The 27,729-nt window shown below is 37.9% G+C and overlaps 1 long non-coding RNA gene across 1 annotated transcript; it reads left to right on the top strand.

The window, feature by feature from the left end:
• On the top strand, positions 1-27,533 carry LOC124232202 (uncharacterized). Its single transcript, XR_006886798.1, has 3 exons — positions 1-79; positions 6,388-6,601; positions 26,751-27,533. It is a non-coding gene; the product is annotated as an uncharacterized LOC124232202 (long non-coding RNA).
• Positions 27,534-27,729: the final 196 nt, after the last annotated feature.

Raw genomic sequence — 27,729 nt, 5'->3', positions numbered from 1 at the left:
TAAATCCACTGTGTAAAGTGTGCAAATATGGTGTGTGATGGATTTGAAGCTGTAAGCATGCCAAGCTTGGAGTCTATAGGTTTGTTTTTTAGAAAATGTCATATTTTTTACTACAGATGTACAATAGAGTTTGATTATGATGCTTTTCCTTGGGGTCATGTAATGGCAGAGAGGAATATCTAAATTTAAGGGTTTTCTTCAGCTTACCTTTACCTAGTGTACCTTAATAATAGGGGAACACTTTTCCTGTAAAGAAGATGGTAAATGTTTTGGCCCCTGTGGGCCAGAGAATCTCTGTCACAACTATTCAACTCTGCCATTCTAATGCAGAACAACCTTGACGGTGTGTAAAAGAATAACTATGGCTATATTCCAAAAAATTTTTCTTTACAAAGGCAGACAGCTGGCCCATAGCTCAGAGTACCACTCTAGCAAATGGTGGTCCTCTAAGGTTCTGTTGTGTATAGGCTGACTCATTTAGAAAAAACTATTGGTATAGTTGCCATGTTTATTTAGTTCCTTAGAGGCATAACTCTTTATGACATGTCAGCAAGATGTATTTGAGTCAGAGAAATTAGAGATCAAATATTGAAGATTTAGGACATTTTTGTTGTTGATGCTATTAAATCTTTACTTGCTTTCCAACCTGTTGCTAACAGACAATTAGCTCATTTAAGAAACTAATCTATAAGGTATATGTATATATCCTTCACACCTCCCAGGAATTTTTTTAAACACTGATTTGGTATATTTTGCTGCATTCCTTAATTGTGTGTGTATTTCAAAAATATCATAGTGCATCTTTGCTTGACTGGTTCATTAGGATCTTTTCTGTAATATTGATAAGGTTGAATAACATAAAATTGAGTAGTTAACATCTCATAATGGGGAAAAATGCATTTGATTATGTCTTAGTCACAATGGGGTAGAAGTAGCTTCTGCAACCTTTGTTGTTTGTATCTTAGGCCATTAGTTAATTAAACTGCAAATTTTAGATACCCTTATTTCAGCACTGCTTACAGATAAGGTGATATCAATCACACTAGCTTTTCATTGGACAAGAAAATTGAAGCTTTTTCCTTTTTTTATAGAGAGGCATCAATTCACCTTTTTAACAGTAGGCTGGTCTTCAATTGAAGTCTTTAAGGGATAAGGTAAAAGCTAAACCTTCTGTTAAATGCTTTGATTTTTAAGGAAGTCTAGTACAACATTAAGGAAAAGCAGGTAAAGTGGAGCAGAGTCTAAGAGAATATAAAGAAATATGCAAAAATGTGTTTATGCCAAGAGCTAGACAGTTTACCAGTTCATGGGAGATAGGGCAGTGAAAAAGACAGTCCTTGTTCTTACTGAGTTGGTTTTCTAGGTACGGGGGTCATGCTAAGCTGGCAAAAAAGATAATTTCAAATGGTGTTAATTGCTGTCAAGAAATAAAGCAGAGTGATGGGTGTACTTCTTTAGATTACATGGGCAAGGAAGACTACTCTGAGAAGCCAATATTTGAGCCGACACTTAAGTACAAACATCACAGGGAGAAGAGTTTCAGACTGAGGGACAGGGCCTGAGCATGGAGCTGAAAGAAGGTCAGGCTGCCTTAATCCTAGAGACCAAAGGAGGGAGTGGCAGGGGCATGGCAGAGAAGGAGGAGGTCAGAAGGGTAAGTAGGGTCAGATCATGTAAGGCTTCATGGATTGGAAAGAGGAGTTTGGATTTTATCTTAAGTGTAATGTGAAGCCATTGTCTTTATCCTTAACTGATCATTCAGACTTTTACAAAAAGAAGGGAAAGGGGAGCAGTGACCAAGGAGGCAAGAGTCTAAATAAAGTGACCAATTAGAAGGATACTTTTTCAGATAGCATATAGATGGTGATTTCCTTAATAAAGATTAGTACACAAATTTGGAGTACGTTGAGGCAGAGGCTACAAAATTCTTCATGGTAGATTGAGGGGAGAGGTGAGGAGGGATAGGGAGAATACAAATCATACTCTTAGGTTTTTAGTTTTAACAAGTGGGCAAGTAAATGGCAGCACCATTTACTGAGATGGGCACTGAGATGGGTGGGAGGAGGAGAACAGGAGTTCTGTTTTGAGCACATAACACCAGCAGAGTTATCAAGTCTTTTATGTAATGCTTTAATGGGCTACAGAAGAGAAGCCTAATGTTATTAATGCTTGTTTAAATGCCAACTAAGTAGAAATTTAGTAAAATTTTGCATAAGTTACTTTGTCTTATCAAAAAGTTTGGAATGTCTCATTAATCCTAAAATATACTGTTCGTGTCATATTTTAGCTTCTATTAAATGTTAGTGATGTTTTGGTTATCACTATGTTGTATAATATGAGAAATTTTATAGTTCTCTTATGTATCTTATTCATAACATATCCATACTGTGAGTTTTCCCTTCTTTGAAAGTACTAACCTTCAATAGCTTTCATTCTCATTTTCTTTTTAAACTGTCTTCACCTTTTTACATTTCTGAAAACAGTAATTCTGAACCCTGAATCACATTGGATTGTCTGAAAAACTTTAATAATAAAAAAAAAGAAATGCCTCATCCTCACCTGAAATCATGTAAATCAGAATGTCTGAGACATTTTGAAATGTCTCCAGATGTTTTTTATATGCCATAGGATTGATGGTCACTAAAGTAGAATGTCTAATCACTTTTGTATTTTATAACTTGGATTGTATACGCCTAGAATATCTGTGAAAGGATTCCCCCTGAGGAACTCGGAACTAAGGAAAGGAGAGAAACTTTATTCTCTTTGGTAACTTTAGAACCCAAGTGTAGTTTAATCTCATCAAAAACTAGTAATAATTTGTTTATTTAATTTACTCCCAAAGAAAAAATATACAGTCATTTACCTTTGAAACACTACTGAGACTCAATATGAGTTCATGATTGCATTTTAGGTTTTCAGCTCCTTCTTTATGTTCTAACATTTCCTCAAATTTTAAGACTTGTTGTAGACTCATTATAGATTCTCTTTCTCTTGGCCATATGTGAGAGAAAGGAAGATGTCCTAAACAGTTTCAGGAAATCAGTTGACAACACTTATTTGTGGAATAAGGAATGAGCTGTCAGACTCTCAAAACTCGCCCCTGAGAGTCATTTCACGGATATATTTACAGTGGTCAGGTTAGCTTGGGATATTTCTTAATATTTTCATAGGCATATGCTATTAGCATTAAAACTATCCCCCAAAAAAGTATGAGAGAGATGCAGGCAATTTCATCATTCAGGTGATGAATTGTGAGATAAAAGTCAGTGAAATTAGCAGTTAAGAAATCCAGGACTATCTTCTCAGACACACATAGTGTTCCTCTTTTACAGAGAATCACAGAGACTTGCTCCAGATCATACAACTGTTCTTTTCTGTTAAGATCATTGGAGAAATACTTCCATAACTTAAATATTTCTTTGATTGCTTGCGTTTATAATTAGTACAGAGTTCACCTCCAGAATCCTTCAGGAATTGGTATTTTTTGGAATCACAGATTTCAAAGGAGTTCTCTTTTCTCCCCCCAAAAGGAATGTAATTATTGATGAAAGGTAGATCTTATTTGTCTTGAGTACTTATTTATATCTAACCTATTCCAGAAGTGATTTTAAAAAACTTACTAGCTACTACACTAAGTTCAATAAAATAGAGAAAATTGGAAGCAAGGAAAAGAGAGCAAAGTAACTTGTGAATCTACAATCATTTGACTCTGGATTTTTATGCATCCAAGGCAGATAATAAGCTTTTACCCAAAAGCAATAATGACTAATATCTCTGAATAGACAAAGATTTTCCTGGCAGCAGATGTCAAATATTTCTCGCATGGAATGTTTTTTATAAAGACACTGAATAGGAAGGTGGACAATAACTTTGGTAGATGTTTTTATAACAGTTGTGTCTATAGTTTGCATGAGCATTTTTCTTATAGAACCTTCAATAAATGCTGGAAGCCCAACTTTGGCATGAAACTTGGAGATTCTATGAAGAACAACACTAGGGCCAAGAAACAGGCATCATCTGGAATTTTCTTTCTCTTCTATAGGCAGTGGGAACCTGGAGTGCTCACTTGAGAGGAGAGAAAGAGTAGTAAGTTAGCTGCACCTAAGAGAATATTTAGACACCCACACCATTTACAGACTGCCCTTGGGCTAAAAGAATGTTAAATTATGAGTTTTTGCGGCAGTCTGATTTGATTCAAGAAAGAGAGTAGTGAGTAAATAGCGTATCGTAAACCAGTGGTTCCCAAACATGGCTGATCATCAGGTCCAAATGGAACTATGTGTTCCCAGGCCCCACTTCTTGAGGTCTGATCAGATGGTTAGACACGGGACCTGAGAACTTTTCAATTCTTTCCAGGTGATTCTGAGAATCACACAGGCTTAGTACCTCTCCTTTAAACTGCCTTCACAAATATCACTTCACTTAGCTAACTTTTCAGTAGGAGCTGTAGGGCTGGCCTTGTATACCCTCAGATTGGATGAATGTCTCCAGGCCTAGTGGGGATTTTCCCTAGACAGTGAGTTTGGCTCTGTTCCAAAACTCACAAATGTTCCCTGGAAAAAGAGTTAAGTTGAAATCCTTTAAACAGAATTTTAACTTCATTAAATAAGGTGTTTATTTGACACTGTATGTTCTTCATATTCGTAAAATTTCAGTTTGCTGGTAATACTGCCAGCCAAGGTAAATCCTCACACTTCTGTAGGTAGCTATACTTGGGAATATGGATCACAAGTTTAATAATCTGTCATTTGAAAAGTCAAAAGTTCACATTAGTGAAAATTGAACGTTTCTGAGCTAGGGATGATGTGTGCTGGACATTCTGTATGCATTATCTCAGGTGCATAGATGTGTATTATAAACATGGAAAGAGAGTATTTGTTATATTACTTAAATATTTACTCATTTCACAGCCATTGTCTTCTCCAGTATTTTCCCTGGGCTTCTTCAAGTTTTTTCTTCCTAAGTTCTGTGGATTTTTTTTATTTCCTAAACATTTTTTCTTACTAGGTTTTTATTTAATTGTTAATTGTGGTAAAATATGGATAACTTAAAATTTACCATCTTACTTATTTTTAAGTGTTTAGTAGTAGTGTATTCACATTATTGCACAACTAATCTCTACATCTTTTCTTCTTATAAAACTGAAACTCTCCACTCATGAAACAAGTTCCAATTTCTCTCTCCGCCCAGCTGCTGGCAAGCACCGTTGACCAGTTTTGTTTTGTTTGGTGAGGAAGATTGGCCCTGAGCTAACATCTGCTGCCAATCTTTCTCTTTTTGCTTTAGGAAGATTGTCACTGAGCTAACATCTGTGTCTGTATTCCTTCATTTTGACACCAACACAATGTGCCTTGACTAGTCCATGGCTGGAATACAGACCCACAAACTCCAGACCACCAGAGCAGAGTGCACGAATCTAACCACTTCACCACTTGGCCAGCCCTGCCATTGACCAGTTTTTAACTGGAAAAACTTAACCAGGAACTTTTAATTAATTGGAACCTTCAAGTAAAATTTTTTTCTCATTTTATTTGAGGACAAGGAAGCAAATAATAATAATTTTAAAAACTCGCATAAAGGATTTTTTCTTAATTGCTCAAGTACAGTTGAGTCAGCTCAGCCTTGACCCAATTTAAACTATGAAAAGAATCCTATTCTTCATAATGGTTAACCTAATTCATTAAATAAAAATTAAATTTTCTTTTTTATGCAGTATAATAAACAGGTGCTAGACTTTAGATTAACTCAGATCTCTTAGGTGTATCTCTCTCCAGCCATATGACTTGGGCAATTGTGCTTCTCTAGGCCTCAGCTTTCTTCTTTGCAAAGTGGGGAAAATACTAGCCCTGACTGTCCTAATGGGTTGTAAGGATCAGAGGAAAAAACACAAACTGCTATGAACACTGTAAAATATTATACATAGATAAGATTGAAATATTCCCTTAACTGGAAAGGCTTAGCTTATTCTCTAAGCAGCGATTTAGTTGAAGATTGTACAGAATCAGGGTTTCATTGTTCTCACCTTCCGCCTGAGTCTCACATATGGTATGTGTGTGCCTGAAACCAAAATCTGTCGTGCCAGGGGACCTTCCTCTCCTCTGCACTTCCAAATATATCAGGCTTCCTGAACTTCATAAAAAGGCAGCTGAATCTTATGAACTTGGAAATAAGTCCCAACTTTACATTTTAATGAGAGTTAGTATATTGGTCAGTCTTATAACAATCTTATTAAGTGCTGAAATTTGACATCTGACTGGGACTTATTATCTTACAATTAAGTAAGAACAGCTAAATTACTTGAGTCTTAATTCAGAGTTTAAAGGTATAGCACTTTATGTATAATTTCTAACTATTGAACTACTGAATTGGTTTTTCTTTGATATGCAGGTATTCACGTAAAAACGAATTCCTAGCATCGAGTCCCACCCTTCTTCTTAGAAGCCTGTTTACAACATTTGGAATAGAGCAGTACAGTTGGGATGACTATGACCCTGACACAAGCCTGGAGTATAATGAAGAGGAAACCTACCAGCAGTTCCTGGACTTCTATGATGATGTGCTCCTCGAGTTCAAAAACTTGGGGAAAGTGATCCAATTCAAGGTGGGCATGGATAGTGCATGTGAAGGAGGAGACTGGTTCACTTCCCAGTGAAGCACCCGATAGGACAGTAAGCTAGGGCATGGTCTATCTGCCTGGGTGGGGTTGTGCAGTGGTACAGCGCCTGCCTAGTGTCAGGCACCCAGGCACTTGGTCAGTATTACTTCCTCCTCACTCTCTTTCCACCCTCTTTGTTACCAATATGGTAGAAGTACTACATGAAATCATACACATGTATTGGCATGATGTTTCCTGCTTGCTAAGGTCTAGAGTGGAAAGGATCATTCATTTATTCAGGATTTTGTGATACACCTCTTCCTGCCTGTGAATTCTCTGCAAAAGGTCTTAAGCAGATAGCCATACAGGATTCACTTAGAGTCTGCATATAATGGAGAATGCACTCCCTTCCTTTGTAGTCTGTCTCACCTACACCTTCAGTGCAATACAACTTGCTATGTTTGTTGTTTCATTGTGCTGACAGTGCCTGCTTGTACATTCCACCCAAGGTGCACATGCTTTCTAATGGAGCTACCAAAGCACATAAGTCTTGATTTTTTTATATTGTTTTTATTCATTGGATACTGTTTTTATTCATTGGATATCAAACATAATGTCCAAAAAATCATGATTTGTGATACTGAGTGAAAGAGGGGTATGCAAATTACATGTAGTTATTTTAAAATATTCCTAAAGGCCAGGTAAAGCAAGGTCTAATAGCTGTTTGCTCTCAGGAACCATTAGTGAAATCCTAGCATAGTGAAATCTCTTACCTTGTTTATGATTTAATCAGATTCAACCTGAATGATTTTATGTTAAAGCAGAGAATCTCACACAATTTGAAAAAAGGAATAGTTATGGATTTTTACTGATAGTTGGAAATGACAGTTAAGAGTTGGAGCAAACAGATGTTGAGAAGCGGTGATGTCAGCAACCTGGTGGCATGAGCTCACCCGGGACTCTCTTCCCTCCAAATTACAACCAAAAAGAGCAACTTCTTTCCAACCAAAAAAAAAAAATCCTAATAAGAGAAATCGTCAGACACCCACAGCAGCCAAACGATGGAAGTCAGAGAGGTTGGAGCCACCCTTGGAGGAGCTGGAACAGGGTATGAGAGAACTTTGCTCCCTCCTGTAGAGACTGGGATCCTACCGTGGGTGAGGGAAGGAGTGGGAGAGGGGCCAAGTGTCCGGGGATTGTCCAGGACTCCCACCTCTGGTTCAGTGGAAACCCTCTAACGGGGGAAAGCTTTCCTGTGGGGGAACCCCAGCAAGCCAGGGCCCTGGGAGACCAGAGAGAGAGACCTGACCCAAATTCATGTCAGTGCGCAAGAGAAAGTGCCCCTCCTCCCCCAACCCATGCTGCATCCTGCCATCATGGCTGAAGGTGGAGGGCTCAGAACGCAAGGCTCTCGACCCCCGTCTAGTGGCAACAGGCTTTCACTGCAACCGAACAACAGCATCATGCACAAAAACTGCACCTCTACCATCCAGAAATTTATAAAAGCTCCAGTCCAAAAGGAAAACGATAAAAATACAGAAGTACTGAGGACTTGGAAATAGGTAAATTAAGTGAAGATGAGTTCAAAATAGCTATCATCAAAATATTCAATGAGGTAAACGGAAATATAGAGAAACAAGTCAATGAGTTCTGGAGTTACTTCACAAAAGAGATTGAAATTATAAAGAAGAATCAATCAGAAATACTAGAGATGAAAAGTACAGTGGATCAGATAAAACAGAATATGGATTCCCTGAATGCCCGTGTAGACACAATAGAGGAGCAAATGAGCATAATCAAAGATAGACAGGCTGAATGGCTCCAGACAGAGGAAGAAAGACAACTAAGAATTTAAAAAACTGAAGAAAATCTCAGAGAAATAGCTGACTCAATGAGAAAATGCAACTTAAGAATCATCGGAATTCCTGAGGGCATGGAAAAGGAAAGTGGAGCAGAAAGTTTGCTCAATGAAATAATAGAAGAGAACTTCCCAACTCTAGGGATTGAGAGAGAAATGTGTGTGGAGGAAGTTTTCAGCTCTCCTAGATTTGTCAATGTAAAAAGACCTAATGCAAGGCACATAGTAGTAAAAATGGCAAAAATGAATGACAAAGGAAGAATACTCAGGGCAGCAAGGCAGAAGAAAATGACCTACAAAGGAACCCCTATCAGACATTCAGTGGATTTCTCTCAAGAAACCTAACAGGCTAGGAGAGATTGGAGTGACATATTCAAAATTTAAAGGGTAAAAATGTTCAGCCAAGAATACTCTATCCAGCAAAAATATCCTTCAGATATGAGGGAGAAATTAAATCTTCTCCACAAACAAAAGCTAAGGGACTTTGTAGTCACAAGACCTCCACTACAAGAAATCCTCAAGAAGGTTCTCATACCTGAAAAAAGAAAAAAAGGGAGAAAGGGGTCACAAAACACAGAGTACGGAGACAAATAGATAGAATCTGAATAGGATAGCAAATATTCAACTATAGCATTAGGATAAAGGGAAGGAAATCACCAAAGCAAGATAATCTTATCACTCAAACCACAAACTCACAACCCAAGTTGGAATAAGAGATGAAAATAATAATTTAGGAGGGGAGGAGGAAAGGGACTGAAACAGTCTAGGCTAAGGAAGTAAGAGACCACCAGAAAATGGACTATGTTATACACGAGATTCTGAATACAAACTTCAGGGTAGACACTAAACAGAAAAACAGAACAGAGACACAAAACATAAATAAGTAAAAATATAAGAAACCCAGCATAAGAAATTGCAGAAGTCAATGGGTAGGCTAAAACACACAGGACGAGAAACAAAGGAAATACCGGAAAACGAACAACAGAATGACAGCATTAAGCCCTCATGCATCAACACTCACCCTCAATGTAAACGGACTGAACTCTCCCATAAAAAGACACAGAGTGGCAGGACGGATTAAAGAGTAATATCCAACAATTTGTTGCCTCCAGGAAACACACCTCAGCTCCAAGGACAAACACAGGCTCAGGGTGAAGAGGTGGAAGACAACACTCCAAGCTAATAGGAAACAAAAGAAAGCAAGTGTTGCAATACTTATATCAGACAAAACAGACTTCAAGATAAGACAGATAAAGAGAAACATAGAGGGCCAATATATAATGATGAAAGGGATACTTCATCAAGAAGAAGTAACACATAAATATCTATGCACCCAACACAGGAGCACCAAAGTTCATAAAGCAACTATTAACAAAACTAAAAGAAGATATGAAAAATTACACAATATTGGTAGGGGCCCTCACACCCCATTCACATCAATGGAGAGATCACCCAGACAGAAAACCAACAAACAAACAGTGGAGCTAAATGAAAAGTTACAACAGTTGGACTTAATAGACATATATAGAACACTCCATCCAAAAACAGCAGAATATACATTCTTCTCAAGTGCACATGGAACATTCTCAAGCATAGGCCATATGTTGGGAAACAAGGCAAGCCTCTACAGATTTAAAAAATTGAAGTAATAACAAGCATATTCTCTGATCATAATGCTATAAAGCTAGAAATTAATTACAAGAAAAAACTGAGAAAGGGATAAAGATGTGGAGACTAAACAATATGCTATTGAACAAGCAATGGATCATTGAAAGAAGTTAAAGAAGAAATCAAAAAATACCTGGAGACAAATGGAAATGATAATGTGCCATACCAACTCATATGGGATACAGCAAAAGCTGTATTAACAGGAAAATTCATCGCAATTCAGGCACACCTTAACAAACAAGATGAATCCCAAATCAGCAATCATAAACTACACCTAACTTAATTAGAGAAAGAAGAACAAACAAAGACCAAAGTCAGCAGAAGGAGAGAAATAATAGAAATCAGAGCTGAAATAAATGCTATTGAAACAAAAAAGGCAGTAGAAAGGGTCGATGAAACAAATACCTGGTGGTTTGAGAAGATAAATAAAATTGACAAACCCCTAGCCAGACTTACAAAGAAAAAACAAGAGAAAGCTCAAATAAACAAAATCAGAAATGAAAGAGAAATAACAACAGACTCCACAGAAATACAACAGATTATAAGAGAAGACTACGACAAACTATATGCCAGCAAAATGGATAACCTAGAGGAAATGGATAAATTCTTGGACTCCTACAGTCTCCCAAAGCTCACTCAAGAAGATGCAGACAATTTGAACAGACCAATCACAAGGAAAGAGATTTAAACAGCCATCAAAAACATCCCAAAGAACAAAACCCCAGGACCAGATGGCTTTCCTGGGGAATTCTACCAAACTTTCAGAGAAGATTTAATACCTATCCTATTCAAACTATTCCAAAAAATTAGGGAGGATGGAACACTTCCTAACACATTTTATGAGGCCAACATCACGCTGATACCAAAGCCTGACAAGGACACCGCGAAAAAGAGAACTACAGGCCAATATCACTGATGAACATAGATGCAAAAATTTTCAACAAAATTTTGGAAACCTGAATACAGCAATTCATCAAAAGGATGATACATCATGATCAAGTGGGATTCATATGAGGGACACAGGCATGGTTCAACATCCACAAATCAATCAACGAGATATACCGCATCAACAAACTGAGGAATAAAAACCACATGATCATCCAGAGAAAGCAGTTGACAAGATCCAACAGTCATTTATGATAAAAACTCTGAACAAAATGGGGATAGCAGGAAATTACCTCAACATAATAAAGGCCATATATGACAAACCCACAGTCAACATGATACGCAATGGGCAAAAACTGAGCGCCATCCCCCTGTAAACAGGAATGAGACAAGGATGCCCTCTATCACCACTCTTATTCAACGTAGTACTGGAGGTTTTAGCCAGCGCAATTAGGCAAGAGAAAGGAATAAAAGGAATCCAAATAGGGAGGGAAGAAGTGAAACTCTTGCTGTTTGCAGACGACATGATCTTATATATAGAAAACCCCAAGGAATCCATAGGAAAACTTTTAGAAGTAATCAACAACTACAGCAAAGTTGCAGGGTATAAAATCAATTTACATAAATCAGTAGCATTTCTATACTCTAATAAGGAACTAACAGAAAAAGAACTCAAGAACACAATACCACTCACAATCTCAACAAAAAGAATAAAATACCTTGGGGTGAATTTAACTAAGGTAGTGAACGACCTATACAATGAAAATTACAAGGCTTTTCTGAAAGAAATGGATGATGACAGAAAGAGATGGAAAGACATTCCATGCACATGGATTGGAAGAATAAACATAGTTAAAACGTCCATTCTACCTAAAGCAATGTACAGATTCAATGCCATCCCAATCAGAATCCCAATGACATTCTTTACAGAAGTTGAACAAAGAATCCGAAAATTCATATGAGGCAACAAAAGACCCCGAATTGCTAAAGCAATCCCGAGAAAAAAGAACAAAACAGGAGGCATCACAATCCCTGACTTCAAAACATACTACAAAGCTACAGTAATCAAAACAACGTGGTATTGGTACAAAAACAGCTGCACAGATCAATGGAACAGAATTGAAAGCCCAGAAAAAAACCACACATCTATGGACAGCTAATCTTTGAAAAAGGAGTTGAGGGCCTACAATGGAGAAAAGAAAGTCTCTTCAACAAATGGTGCTGGGAAAACTGGAAAACCGCATGTAAAAGAATGAAAATTGACAATTCTTCTTCACCATTCACAAAAATAAACTCAAAATTGAAGAAAGACCTAAAGGTGAGACCTGAAACCTTAAGACTTCTAGAAGAAAATGTAGGCAGTACACTCTTTGACATCAGTATTAAAAGGATCTTTTTGGACACCATGTCTTCTCAGACAAGGGAAACAGTAGACAAAACAAAAAAATGGGACTTCATCAGACTAAAGAGCTTCTTCAAGGCAAGGGAAAATAGGCATTGAAACACACACACACAAAAACCACTAACTGGGAAAAAATACTTTCACCTCATACATCCGACAAAGGCTTAATGTCCATAATATATAAAGAACTCTTGCAACTCAACAACAAAACATCAAACAACCCAATCAAAAAATGGGCTGGAGACATGAACAGACATTTCTCCAAAGAAGATATACTGATGGCCAATAGGCACATGAAAAGATGCTCTTCATCCCTGATCATCAGGGAAATGCAAATCAAAACTACACTAAGATATCACCTTACACCCATTAGAATGACAAAAATATCTAAAACTAATAGTAACAAATGTTGGTGAGGTTGCGGAGAAAAAGGAACCCTCATACACTGCTGGTGGGAATGCAAACTGGTGCAGCCACTATGGAAAACAGTATGGAGATTCCTCAAAAAGTTAAAGATAGAACTAGCATACGATCCAGCCATCCCACTACTGGGTATCTATCCAAAGAGCTTGAAGTCAGCAATTCCAAAAGTCCTATGCACCCCAATGTTCATTGCAACATTATTTACAATAGCCAAGACATGGAAGCAACATAAGTGCCCATCAACAGATGAATGGATAAAGAAGATGTGGTACATATACACAATGGAATACTACTCAGCTGCAAAACAGAACAAAATCATTCCATTTGCAATAACATGGATGGACCTTGAGGGAATTATGTTAAGTGAAATAAGCCAGTGAGAGAAGGGTAATCTGTGTATGACTCCACTCATATGAGGAATTTAAAATTATGGACTAATAACCATTTAGTGGATACCAAGGGAAAGGTGGGGTGGGGGGTGGGCACAAAGGGTGAAGTGGTGCACCTACAACATGACTGACAAACATTAATGTACAACTGAAATTTCACAAGATTGTAACGTATCATTAACTCAATAAAAAAAAAAATGTAGTTTCCAGGGCCGGTAGGGTGGTGCAATGGTTAAGTTTGCACATTTCCGCTTCTGCGGCCCAGGGTTGGCCAGTTTGGATCCCAGGCACTGACCTACACACCGCTTGTCAAGCCATGCTGTGGCAGGCATTCCACGTAAAAAATAGAGGAAGATGGGCACAGATGTTAGCTCAGGGCCAGTCTTCCTCAACAAAAAGAGGAGGATCGGTGGCAAATGTTGGCTAAGAGCTAATCTTCCTCAAAAAAAACAAAAAAAAAAGAAAAGAAAAAACCTGAAACTAAATCATAAAGTTAGATTGCAACAAATGAACAGTTTAAAAACTTGTGAATTGCTGATTCCACTAAATTGCACTGTTACAATCATTGAAAATGTACTTTGAAAGCAATTTTTCAGGAATAATGAAGAATATCTATTCAAGGAATCTGAATTAGTCAATTTTTTTGACAAATTTTTCAACTTGGTCTAAATTCCATTCAAATGTTTAAGGGAAAATTCTTGTTTAATGTTAACCAGGTACATGAGACATAAATGAGAAAAAAACTCTGAAATTAGTGACAAAATGTAGAGATAAATTGAAAGACGTTTGAGAATATCAAATAAAAAGAAAGATCAATTGAAGTATTAACTTCAAATGAACATTTGAATTGTATTACAAAGAAATCACTGTCTCTTTCAAAAAACTATTTCTATTGACTGTTCATAGTCTGCCTTACATTTACAAATGATTGTATTGAAATGTCATTATATCATAGCATCTGCTGTTTTTTTCCAAAGAAAAATGAAACCGAACAAAAAAGAATGCCATCACCATGAAAGCTTCCCCTTAATCAAAGAACGAATACTGAAGAGACAATAATAAACTTTGCTTCTGTAACTAACATCCACTGGATTTGAAAGAAGGTGATGCTTTTATTTCCATCAGTGTTTGACCTCCAGTTCTATTTTTGAGGATCTATGGTGAGATTTCCAAATACGCTTTGAAAGAATAGCCCACATTCTTTGTCTACTTGGAAACTGACAGTATTTTTGTTGTTGTTGTCGTTAGTGATGGTGGTGGTTCAGCTTTCAAAAATAAACAAAAAACCCACCAAAAAAAAAAAAGACAAAGTTATATGTATTGGTGTTTCCCTTCCTTTTATCTTTAATGTTATATTTAACTTTTGCTAATCTGTTCTCATGGAGAGCTGCTACTTTCTCTTATTGTCCTTCTACTTATCTCCTTTGCTCTGGGTTTTGTAAACTCTTTCCTTTTTTTGATTTTTCAGGTATGAGGGTCTTCCTGAGCAGTTCTTGTAGACGAGGTATTGTGGCAATGAACTCCCTTAACTTTTGTTTATCTGGGGAGGTTTTTATTTCGCAACCATATTTTAAGGATATTTTCGCCAAATAGGGTATTGTTTGCTGCAAGATTTTGTCTTTCAGAGTTTTGAATATATCATTCCACTCTCCTCTAGCCTGTAAGGTATCTCCTGAGAAATCTGCTGACAGCCTTATGGGGGTTCCTTTGTAGATTTTTTTCTTCGGCCTTGCTGCCCTTAGCATTTTCGCTTTGTCATTGACTTTTGCAGGCTTCACTACTATATGCCTTGGGGTTGGTCTTTTTACATTGATAAAGTTTTGAGATCTACTAGCTCCTGTCACATGGAGTTCCATCTCTCTCCCCAGATTTGGAAAGTTCTCGGCCATTATTTCTTTGAACAGGCCTTCTGCTCCCTTCTCATTCTCTTCTCCCTCTGGTATACCTGTAATCCTTATGTTGCATCTCCTAATTGAGTTGGATAATTCTCATAGAGTTTCTTCATTTGTTTTTAGGCTTAGTTCTCTCTCTTCCTCTGTCTGCAGCATTTCTATATTCCTATACTCCAAATTGCTAATTCTGTCCTCCATATTGTCACCCCTGCTGTTCAGAGTCTCCAGACTTTTCCTAATCTCCTCCATTGTGTTCTTCTCTCCAGTATTTGTTTTTGTTCTCAAGGAAGATTAGCCCTGAGCTAACTACTGCCAGTCCTTCTCATTTTTTGCTGAGGAAGCCTGGCCCTGAGCTAACATCTGTGCCTATCTTCCTCTAATTTATATGTGGGACGCCTACCACAGCATGGCATGCCAAGTGGTGCCATGTCCACACCCTGGCAAACCCCGGGCCGCTGAGAAGCAGAATGTGCACACTTAACCACTGTGCCACCAGGCAGGCCCCTCTCCAGTATTTCTGATTGGTTCTTCTTTATAGTATCAAGCTCTTTTGTGACGTAGCTCCTGAACTTGTTGAGTTGTCTATCTGTATTCTCTTTTAACTCATTGAGGTTTTAATGATGGCTATTTTGAATCCATTGTCATTTAGTTTGTAGATTTCATTGCCTTTGGGATTGTTTTCTGGGTACTTGTCATTTTCCTTCTGTTCTGGAGATTTAATATATTTTTTCATACTGTTTGATGGTGTGTATTTCTGCCTCCGCATAGAGATAGAGTTTAGTTACTGCTTCTACTTGCTTCCACTGGTGTGTGTAGGGGAAGCAGCTGTTTAATCTACACCAACCAGGAACCAGGTCAGCTGTTGCTGACCAGACCTGGGCCCCTCCTCGTACTCACAGTGGTCCTGTGGGGTCTCTCATCAGCTGTGGGGACAATCGCAAGGGGGCCTCAGGCTGCTGGTGCCTACTGTCGCAGACCACCTAGATGCGCTCCCTCCTTAGGGTCTGCAGTGGTGTTATGGGTTTTCACAGTGGCCAGGAGTAGGTTCACCTAGATTCGCAGCTCTGTGACCACCAGGACCCGCAAGATCTCACTTGTCCACTATGGGCCACAGCAGAGCTATAGGTACCTACTGAAGTCTGTGGTTAGCTCACCCAGCTGTCCTGCTTCTGCCTCAGGGCCTTCCAGCCTTCTGACTGTTGTGTGGGGCCTCTCCAGTAACACCGTGCAGAGGCTTTCACTGTGGCTGCTGTGGGACCATAGATTTTCCCCCTGGACCACAGAGCAGGCTTGCTGGGACTCCAACCTGCTGCCACCCACTCACACAGGCTCACTGGGTGTCCCTTGCCCCTTCTGGGGCACTGCCGGAGTCCGTGAATCAGAGGTGGTTGGCGGGCGGCTGCCCCCCAAGATTGTCCTGTTGTGGAGCCTCCAAGCATTCTGAATGCTGGTTAGGGTCTCTCTGCTAATGCTGAGTAGAGGCTTCACCCGTGGCTGCTGTGGGGCCATGGATTTTCCCTCTGGGCCATGGAGCAGGGCCGCTGGAGCTCCACCCAGCCCCTGGCAACTCCCACAGGCTCACTGGGTGTCCCTTGCCCCCTCTGGGACTCTGCTGGAGTCTGTGAGTCACAGGTGGCTGGCAGTCTGCTGCCCCACCTGGGATCCTCCTCTCCCAGAGCCTCCCAGCATTCTGAATGCTGGGCAGGGCCTCTCTGCTAACACCGAGTAGATGCTTTCCCTGTGGCTGCTGTGGGACCATGGATTTTCCCCCTGGGCTTAGGGACAATCGCGGGGGCTTAGGTAGTGCTGTAGTCACCTGTTTCCACCGTCGCTCCACCGGTGCATGCACATGCCCACCATTGGTGTGTAGCAATGCTATGAGCGTGTCCACTGGAAGAAAGTCGCTTGCAAGGTACTAGGATGTCTGGGGGTCGGAGGTTGGAGAGTTTTCACCTATCTCCACCTCCTCCTGGGGTGAAGTCCGTCCACCTTCCAATGTGTAGCAGCATAGGTCTCTCAGGCATCCTGAGATGCTATATGGATATCCTTTGTTGACCGATGAATGTCCAATTAGTTGTAGATTCGAAGGGGGAGAGACAAACTGCTCACTCTGCCACGTTGCTAAGGTCACTCCTCAACTCTTATTTTTGAAAATCATTTCTATTTGTTTGCCTGTTCTCCACTTCATGTATTTTTTTCTCTAGTCTTTATTGTCTTTATCTGTTAACTTTGGGCTTAATTTTTTTCTTTTTCTTTGTTCTTTGAGATGTAAAGTTAGGTAGTAAATTTGAAATATTTTAATTATCTTGATTTTTGCAATTATAGCTATAAAACTTCCCTCTTAGAAGTGCATTTGCTGCATCTCATAAATTTTGGAATGTTGTGTTTCCATTTCTGTCTCAAGATACTTTTTAATTTCCCCTTTCAAATTCTTGTTTGATCCATTGTTTGGGAGAGTGTTGTTCACTTTCCATGGCTTTGTGCATTTCCCAGTCTTCCTGTATTATTGATTTCTAGTTTTATACCATTGTGGTCAGTGAAGTACTTGCTACAATTTCAATTTACTTTGGTCTGCCAAGACTTGTTTTGTGGCCCAACATATGATCTATCCTAGAAAGTGTTCCATGTGAGCTTGAGAAGAATGTATATTCTGCTCTGATAGAATGTTGTTTCTCGTTTAGTTCTTTAGTATTCAGTTTATCTATTCAGGTGCTCCTACGTTGGGTGCATAAATGTTCACAGTTGTAACAAATTTTTGGAGTTGACCCCCTTTATTATTATATTGTGACCTTTTTTTGGTCTCTGTTTACCTCTTTTAGTTTAAAGCTGCTTTTTTTTTTTTTTTTTTTTTTGGTTACCATTAACTTGACATATATCTTTCCATCCCTTCACTTTCAGACTGTGTGTGTTTTTAAAGTTAAAGTGAGTCTCTTTTAGACAGCTTATCCTTGGATCTTGCTTTTTTTGCTTTGGGGGTTTAAAACTCTGTTGTCTGTATCTATGAGCTTGCTTGTCTTTCTTTCTTTCTTTTTTGGATTCCACAAGTAAAAGAAATCATACAGTATTTGTCTTCTTTGACTTATTTCACTTAGCATAATACTCTCAAGGTCCATCTTATGTTAATGCAAATGACAAGATTTCATTCTTTTTATGGCTGAATAATATTTGTGTGTGTGTGTGTGTGTGTGTGTGTGTGTGTGTGTGTGTGTGTATACCAAAACTTCTTCACCTTTATTTATCGAGGGACACTTAGGTTGCTTCCATATCTTGGCTATTGTAAATAATACTGTAGTGAACATGTGGGTGGATATATCTTTTTGAATCAGTGTGTGGTTTTCTTTGGATAAATATCTAGAAGTCAAACTGCTGGATCATATGATAATAGTCCTATTTTTCATTTGGGGGGAACTTTCATACTATTTTCCATAGTGGCTGCACCAGTTTACATTTTCACAAACAGTGCACAAAGCTTCCATTTTTTCCACTTCCTACCAACACTTTTTTTGAGGAAGATTAGCCCTGAGCTAACATCTGCTGCCAATCCTCCTCTTGTTGCTGAGGAAGACTGGCCCTGAGCTAACACCCATGCCCATCTTCCACTATTTTATGTGGGACGCCAGCCACAGCATGGCTTGACAAGAGGTGTGGAGGTCCACACCCGGGATCTGAACTGGTGAACCCCAGGTCACCAAAGCAGAATATGCAAATTTAACCACTGGGCCACTGGGCCAGCCCTTCTTTTTTTTTAAAGGTATGTTTTTCTTCCCCTTCCCCAAAACCCCAGCACATAGTTGTAAGTCATTCTAGTATTTCTGTGTGGGATTCCACCACCCCATCTCTTGATGAGCGATATGTAGGTCTGTGCCCAGGATCTGACCTGGCGAAACCTGGGCCACCGAAGCAGAGCGTGCAACCTTAACCACTCAGCCTCAGGTCCAGCCCCTATGCTTTGATTTCTTTACCATGTTCTTTTTCATAACTACTACAGGTTTCTTCTTTGTGGTAGAACTTACGTAGAATACCTTAAAATTGTAACACCCTATTTTATGAGATGACAACTTACCTTCAATATGCTTTCACTTCTCCTTTTCTCATTTCAGGTCATAGGAGTTACAATTTACATATTTTTATATTGTGTATCCAATAGCAAATTATTATCCATATAGTTATTTTTAATATGATTACATTTTAAAGCACAGTTGTAAGGGAATTACGTACCACTGTTACCATATTAGAGATGATAATGACTTTCGCTGTAAATTTACCATTGCCAGTGAGTTTTACACTACCTTTATATGTTTCTATGATGTTAATCAGTGTCCTTTTACTTCCACCTGAAGAACTCCCTTTAGCATTTCTTATAAGACACTCTGGTGTTGATGAACTTCCTCAGCCGTTGTTTAATCAGGAAAGTCTTTCTCTCTCCATTTCTGAAGGACAGCTTTGCCAATCATAGTATTCTGACTGAGAATTTTTTTCTTTCACTATTATAAATATATCATCCCATTCTCTCCTGGCCTGAAAAGTTTCTGTTGAGAAATCCACCATAGTCTTATGGGGGTTCTGTTGTATGTAACTTGTCACTTTTTTCTTGCTGCTTTCAAAATTCTTTTTTTATGTCTTTGACTTTTGACTGTGTAGTTATAATGTGTCTCATTGTAGGCTTTCTGGGGTCTTTTGTGCCTCTTAGACCTGGATGTCTATTTTTCTTCACAGTTTTGGGACGTTTTCACCATTATTGTTTTAAATTGGCTTTCGCTTTCTCCTTCTCTTCTTCTTCTGCAATTCCTTTAATGCAGATATTGGTCTTTTGATGATATCTAATAAGTCCCATAGGCTTCCCTCACTCTTTTCCATTATTTTTTCTGTTTGCTCCACTGATTGTATAAATTCAAATGCCTTGTCTTTTAGATCACTGATTCTTTCCTTTGTCAGTCAAGTCTGCTATTGAAGCTCTCTCTTGAATTATTCAATGCAGTCCTTACATCCTTCAGCTCTAGGATTTTTGTTTAGCTTTTCTGATGGTTTATTTCCTTTGTTGAACTTCTTGTTTTGTTCATGCATTGTTTTCCTAATCCTCTTTAGTTGTATGCCTATGTGTTCTTGTAGTTCACTAACTTTCTTTAAGAGGATTGTTCTGAATTTTTTATTTGACCCTTCATAGATCTTCATTTCTCTAGGTTCAGTTACTGGAGAACCATTAGCTTTTATTGATGGTGTCATGTTAACTTGATATTTTGTGATTCTTGATTCCTTACATTGTATCTGCACATCTCAGCAAGCAGTTTCTACAGTAATGGTATCTTCTCCAAGCTCAGCTTGGAGTCATGGTAGTGTCAGTTGGTAGAGTCTTTGGACACAGGTAGGGTTTGCTATCAGGGTCTATTTTTTGGACAAGGCTAAGCTCTGATGTGGGCATGGGTGGTGTTGACTGAGAACATCTGGGTAGGACTGTAGGCTTTGTTCCCTGCACTAAGACGGGTATAGGCTGGGCTTCAGGGTTGCCTAGTTTCTCTTGTTAGGCTAGATGGTCAGGACTGGATACTATACTCAGCATTAGGCAGGGCTATGAATAGCTTCCCTGCCCTGTAATGGTAACAAAATGGGTCCTTAGGCCTGTTCAACTTGATCTTTGGGGACCTGAATCAAGCAAGACGGTGAACTGAATTTTCTCACCAGACAGGGTCACTGGTTTTGCTCCATAGATGGAAAATTCATGATCTGTAGGCTCTGTTCGAGTGCACTGTAAGCAAACTGGGCCATAGGGCGGAGGATGCAGCTTCCCACGTGCTCAGGTTAGGTTTCTTAATCAGGTGGCCGGAAGGTTGTATTAAGCAGTGGGCAGGGCTATGAGTTAGTTTCCCTGACCTGGCTGGGGCCTTGTACAGGACCCATGGCCAAGAAGACACTTTTCTGGGGATCAGATTTGGCAGAACTATGCACCAAGTGTCCTGGCCTTCTTCCACTGCCCTCGTTCTGCTGATGGACAGGGCTGCCATCTGGGTTTTCAGCTCTGAGCTCTGTAATGTTAATTACTAAGCTTGAACTAATCAGACTGGGAGTTACAAATGGAAACCTAGTTAGCAAATTTGTATGAGAAAAAATTTTAAAACAAATTCATTATAGGAAATTAATAATGGTGCTTTGGCATCAACTTGGCTAAATCATCTCTAAAGTCCCTTTATACAGGTCCCCCGAGGCCTTTTACTCTTCTTTGTAAGGATGGTGTTGTAAGAATAGTGTTATAAACCATACTTAGCGTCATTACACACTGATCTTGCCTCTTTTTTTTTTTTTTCTTGGATGCTCTAATAAAAATATTCTACAACAGGGACCAGCCCAGTGGCATAGTGGCTAAGTTCGTGCACTCAGCTTTGGCAGCCCAGGGTTCACTGGTTCAGATTTTGGGCATGGACCTACATACCACTCATCAAGCCGTGCTGTGGAAGCATCTCATGTACAAGATAGAAAAAGATTGGCACAGATGTTAGCTCAGGGCCAATCTTCCTCACCAAAACATATATACTCAAACAAATTTGTAAAATTACAAAATAATTTTGATGATAAAAGCTAATCCTTTCTATACATATTTGAAGATTTTTCTACCGTTATATAAATACAAACCAGTTTTATTGTTTTTTATTTTTGAATGCAAATTATCAATGTTCAATCTCACAAGTAATAAGAGTAGTTCATATTAAAATAAGATTATTTCACACTTATCAGGCATAAATTAGAAATGCTATCAATCTCAGGAATGGGTGGAGGATGGGTAAATTAGTAAAACCACTTTAGAGAGCAATTTGTCAATACATAGTAAAGTTGAAGACACCTATAACCTACACAGTTGGCACCAACTTCTGGTTACACAAACTAGAAAAATCCTCATACCCCTTATAGAGACACGTTCAAGAATGCTGACTGCAGCACGGTTTTTTGATGAAAAATTGAAAGTAACTTGTTTAGCCATCATTAAAAGAATGTAAAAATAAATTTGATAATTTGATGCATCCCAAAGAGAGTAGTTTTCATTAATTTTTACTTTAAAAGTATGTGAAATAGTTTATATAAAAATTTAAAACTTAGAAAGCAGTCCTATACATTGTTTATCAATATAAAGGCACATTTGTTTACATCCATATTTGTAAATATATGTATACTCAAATACACTTATGTAAACATGTTTGTTTATATATAAGTATGTATATAGTATGTGTTTATATTTTATGGTACATATTTATATATGCCTATGACTGTCATGTACATTTGTGTCTATACATATACACCTGTGTATACGTATATTTGTGTTTGGAATTCAAAGGATATACCCCACCTCAGGATAGGGCTAATTGTGTGGTGGAGAAGGCAGAATAGGATGGAAGGGCTTCAACACTGACAACAAATTAAAACTTTAATATTTTAGTTATTTTTTAAAATCTTAGTCAAAAATGAGAAAGTTAAATCTTTGTGGTGTGTATTAGGACTGATTTATATTTTCTGTAGTTTTATGCATATAGAAGACATTTCATATTTATTGAAAAATGAATTGGATCAGCAGAAATCATGATATTTGGGGCCTGCATTGCTGCTATGTGCTGAAATATGCCTTAAGTAGAATGTGAGAGTAGGGTAGTAATGTTTTTTGATAACCACTTTTGGTAAAGTTAGCCTGGACAAAGTGCATTCGATAACTGAGTCATTTCTTTTCCTTAGTTTTTTATCACAAAATACTTCATTGCTCCTTAGGTTAGCTGCAATTTGGAACCTCATCCAAGGGCAATGTGTACATTCAGTATCAATCATAAGTATTCTGAACATAAATTTTTTCATGTTGTGTCAACTGTAGTGTTTTGTTCATGTCAACTTCTTGGATTATTCCACTTAATATATATCTTTTATATGCAAGATATTTTTAAAAATGTAAATATCAAGAGCTGATAGAGACAATGTATTGCATTTTTTGTTTATATGGTTTTGAATCTTTTTCAATAGTATATTATTACTTATATAATTGAGTAATTAAGATACAAAGCTGAAAAAAGATCACTAGAATAAATAATATAGAAATATAAATGTGCCGAAATTGAAAGTACATGAAATTGAAGGCAAAATAAATTTTAGGTGGATTTGCCCAGCCAAGTATCATTGCTTTGTCTTGATATTTGCATAGGCCATTGCATAGCTAATTGATTAAATTACCCACTGTAGTAAGAAAAACAGCAATCTTAGTTGAAAAAGAAGAGGTTTTAACAATGGAAACACTGCAATTTCTTTTTTTTGAGGAAGATTAGCCCTGAGATAACTGCTGCCAATGCTCCTCTTTTTGCTGAGGAAGACTGGCCCTGAGCTAACACCCATGCCCATCTTCCTCCACTTTATATGTGGGGTGCCTAGCACAGTATGGCTTTTGCTAAGCGGTGCCATGTCCACACCCAGGATCTGAACTGGTGAACCCCCAGCCACTGAGAAGTGGAACATGCGAACTTAACTGCTGCACCACCAGGCCAGCCCACACTTTGCATTTTTACTGATCAACTCTTTTGGATTAAGAAGGCAGTTTCTATGCATCAAAACCTCATGGAGTGTTAGTAAAAAGGGTTCCTGAATATATTTGAGCTTTAGGAGCTTGAATGATCTAATGGAGATGCCCTCAGTAGGGCAAAAACAATTTCTTGGTGGTCCTACAGTAAATTAATAAAAGGGTTAATGAACAACAGGATTATTCTACATATTGGAAAGTTACTGTAAAGTGCATTGCTTAATTTGTGGTTTATAGGGAAGAAGAATACCAAGCAGTACTTTACAGCTTCAGTGTTAATTCTGCCCAGTACCCAATGGAAAACGGCAATTTGTGGTAAATACAACATGATGACTTTTTCTCCTTTGGTGTTCCAGCATTACATAAAGGAACATTATTAGTAGAAAAAACTATCTTTTAAATGGAATTTAATAAAACTCTAATTACCAGGCATAGCGTTTAGCTTTCCACACATGTGCTCATGAGAATATGACATCATATTTCAGATCTATGGTAGGCCTTATCAATCACTCTATGCATGAAGTACCTGAGGTCACAATGCATTGGTAACAGATCAAGAATTAGTCTGGTCATTTAATCATTGGTTCTGAGCTCTATGTACTAAACATTAAGAAACTACATTTCACTTATTGAAGTTTCAGAGGTATTTGCATTGGCTCCCCTCACTTCTGCTGCTTTTTCTTTCCATCTTTAGCCTTAATGACTTTTCTGTCATCTTCTATCATGTCATCATGTAGTATTTTCCCCCGTACATGAAATACATGCTTTTGTGTGGTAGAGATTGATTTACAGCTATTGAATGGGCCCTTTTAAGGGCCCATTCAGTCAGACTGACTCATGGACAATAATTGCCAAATCAGAAAATGAGTTAATACTTTGCTGAGAATATCCAGAAGTTCTGATGGCCTTGTTATTTTAAAATTTTTATCAGATGGGCTTCGTCAAACTGTTAAGTACTTCAGATGGAAAAACATGAAGTTATAAATGCCTTAAAGAAACACTGCTGTTTCCCTTTACTTTCACTTGTTTGCTTTACACTCATCTGCTTAAAATCTCTTATTAAAAATAAATATAACAATGTCTGAATCACACTAGGTGTTTGGCAACCTTCCTTTAGTGGGTGCTGCCATTTTTAAATCATATTGAAGTGGAAGGGAGATTTTTAGAAGGGAAACCATTTCAACTTAAGTTTACAAACTTGTGAGGTGAAAAAGATAAAACTGTTTTCTCCATAAAAGTAGTTACTTTTATCAGTTCCGATGAGGTTCTTGCAAGTGTGACTTTGATTTCCCCAAAGAAGAAAGCTGTTTTACTTTTTCTTTAATAACAGCTATTTTGAGATATAATTCACTTAACACAACTTATCCTTTTTAATTGCACAATTCAGTGTTTGTGATCACATTCAGAGTTACATTCACCTCTAATTTTAGAACATTCCCTCACCCCCAGAGAAACCTGAGACCCATTAGTAATCACTTCACATTCCCATCCCTTGACAACCACTAATCTACTTCTTATTCCTATGGATTTGCCTATTTTGGACATTTTATATGAATGTAATCATACAGTATCGGCCTTTTGTGTCTGCTTTTTCACTTTGCATGTTTTCAAGATTTATCTATATCATAGCAGGTATCAGAACTTTATTCTTTTTTATGGCTAAATTATATCCCACTGTATGCATCATACCACATTTTGTTTATCCATTCATTGTTGATGGACACAAGACGATTGCTACCTTTTGGCTATGTGTAGTGCTGCTGTGGAAGCTCACGTACGGGTTTTTACGTGAACATATGTTTCAGTTCTCTTGGTTGTATGCCTAGAAGCAGAATTGCAAGATCATGTGGTAATTCTACGTTTACTGTTTTGAAAAACTTCCACTGTTTTCCAAAGCAGCTGCATTATCTTATAATTCCATAAGCAATATGTAAAAATATCAGTTTCTCCATATCCCCACAATACGGTTTGTCTTTTGATTTTACCCATCCTACTAGGTGTGAATCGATATGCATTTTCCAAATGGCTGGTGATGTTGAACAGCTTTTCATGAGATTGCTGATCATTTTTATCTCTTTGGGGAAATGTCAGTTCAAGTCCTTCACTCGTTTCTTAACTGGCTTATTTGTCTTTTTTACTATTCAGTTGTAAACATCCTTTAGATATTCTAGATATAAGTCCATTCTCACAGACAAATGCTCTGCAAATATTCTCTCCCATTTTGTAGGTTTTTTCACATTTTTGATAGTGTGCTTTAAGGCACAGAAGTTTTTAATTTTCATGAAGTCCGATGCATCTTTTTTGTTTATAATTTTGGTGTTAATCCAGGAAACCATTGCTTAACCCACTGTCAGGGATATTTACTTGTATGTCGTCTTTAAAGAATGTTATAGTTTCATCTCTTATGTTTAGGCCAAGGCTCAATTTTTTAATTAACTTGTGTATGTAGTGTCCAGGAGGAAGTTATTTCACTTTTAACTGTGTTACTATTTGGAGAATTTATTGCTTTCTAAAAAAGTGTGAAAGCCTCAAAGGGATTATTCATAGAGATTTTCCTTTGACAAGAATTTTTTCTATTAAAAGAAGTTGGTAAATTTAAAACATTAGGCCAATGTTTATGTTGTTTTTATAGTATAAAGAAAATACAAGTTTCTCCACCTATCACAGACTTTCCCTTTTGAGCTATAGTTCTGTCTTGCCACCACTGTGCCCTCAAACAATGCTGTCACAGGGGCTCCAAGAGTAGTTCTTCAGTGTTAATTAGTGATCTACATTGTCAATCAGTGGGATAGTGAAACCCTAGAAAAAAAAATTATGTGGTCTCCATTTGCTCAGTTGTATTTTGAACCATAATCTAGTGGGAAAAAGGGATCTCTGTGTTCATTAAAACTTCTGATTTTTTACCTTTCATAATGCCACTTGTTAGAGCATTTGACTATTTTTGAAATCTGACAACCAAAACTATGAAATCAATTTACGCAAGCCCCTTTTAAATAATTCACAGTAGAAAATAGTTATGACACATCTAAACTCATAAGAAATACCTTCTAAAAAGGATAAAGTGCCAGGAATAAATGTTGTTCCTCATTGCTATTGCAGATTTATTTGAAATACAACAATGTCCAAGAGGAAACCAGTGCAACTTTCTCCTTGTGTTCAGAAATCCCAACGAGTTTCGCGAAGCCAACAGAGACATCTACCTATCTCCAGATGGGACTGGCTCCTCCTTTGGTAAGAAGTTGGAGATGAGAGAGAGGAAGGGCCACCATGACAAATTCTATGGCAGTCCAAGGAGAAGTCCTAGACCAACCCATTCCTACAAAAGAAATGAGGAAGCTGAGAGCAAAACGAGTAGTCAAACGGGAAAGAAATCTCACAAAAACCTATCAGAGTCATGAAAAGCACAGTTCACAAAGTCAAGGAAGAAAAAGGGACCACAGCCTGGGGCAGGGAAGCTAGAGCCACTCCAGGAGCCAGAGCCAGAGTTCCTCTAAGTCTAGGAGTTGTGGTGGGAGGAGGTCACCAGTATTAGTGTTGAGAGTCACAAATCCAAATAATCCTATTTTTGTCTTAAATGAATGTGTACCTTATTTATTATGGATGCTATATTATTTACATAGAAGGCCTTTAACTCACACGGGTTAGCAAGTTTCACAGAACCCTATGTAGATGAATCTTATTTTAAAAGACATAAAATATAAAAACAACATGAAAAATTACTTGTAATCCTCTTAGACATTATCAACATTGGAGCATTGCTGTAGTCTCTTTTTCTTCTTATGGATATGTACACATAATGTAAAGATTATATATAATTTTCTTTTTTCTTTTTTCACATGGAACTTTGTCATCTTTCATTAGCCGCTATTCTTAGGTAATTTTTATTCACTTCACAGTGCGGATTTGTCAGTTTACTTGACATATCCCTATTGTTGTATTTTAAACTTGTAATTTTGCACTGTTAAAGAATCCTGTGCTGGAAACAAATAAAAAATGATGTGATGGGATTTTTTAAATAATTTCATTTCTTTAGGATAAAATTACATTAAGTGATATAAGTATTTCCACATTAAGTGAT

The sequence above is a fragment of the Equus quagga genome, unplaced genomic scaffold (assembly GCF_021613505.1).
Source record: "Equus quagga isolate Etosha38 unplaced genomic scaffold, UCLA_HA_Equagga_1.0 HiC_scaffold_32_RagTag, whole genome shotgun sequence".
Classification (NCBI taxonomy): domain Eukaryota; kingdom Metazoa; phylum Chordata; class Mammalia; order Perissodactyla; family Equidae; genus Equus; species Equus quagga.
The sequence above is the reverse complement of the archived record's forward strand: the minus strand, read 5'-3'. Positions and strand labels throughout refer to the sequence as shown.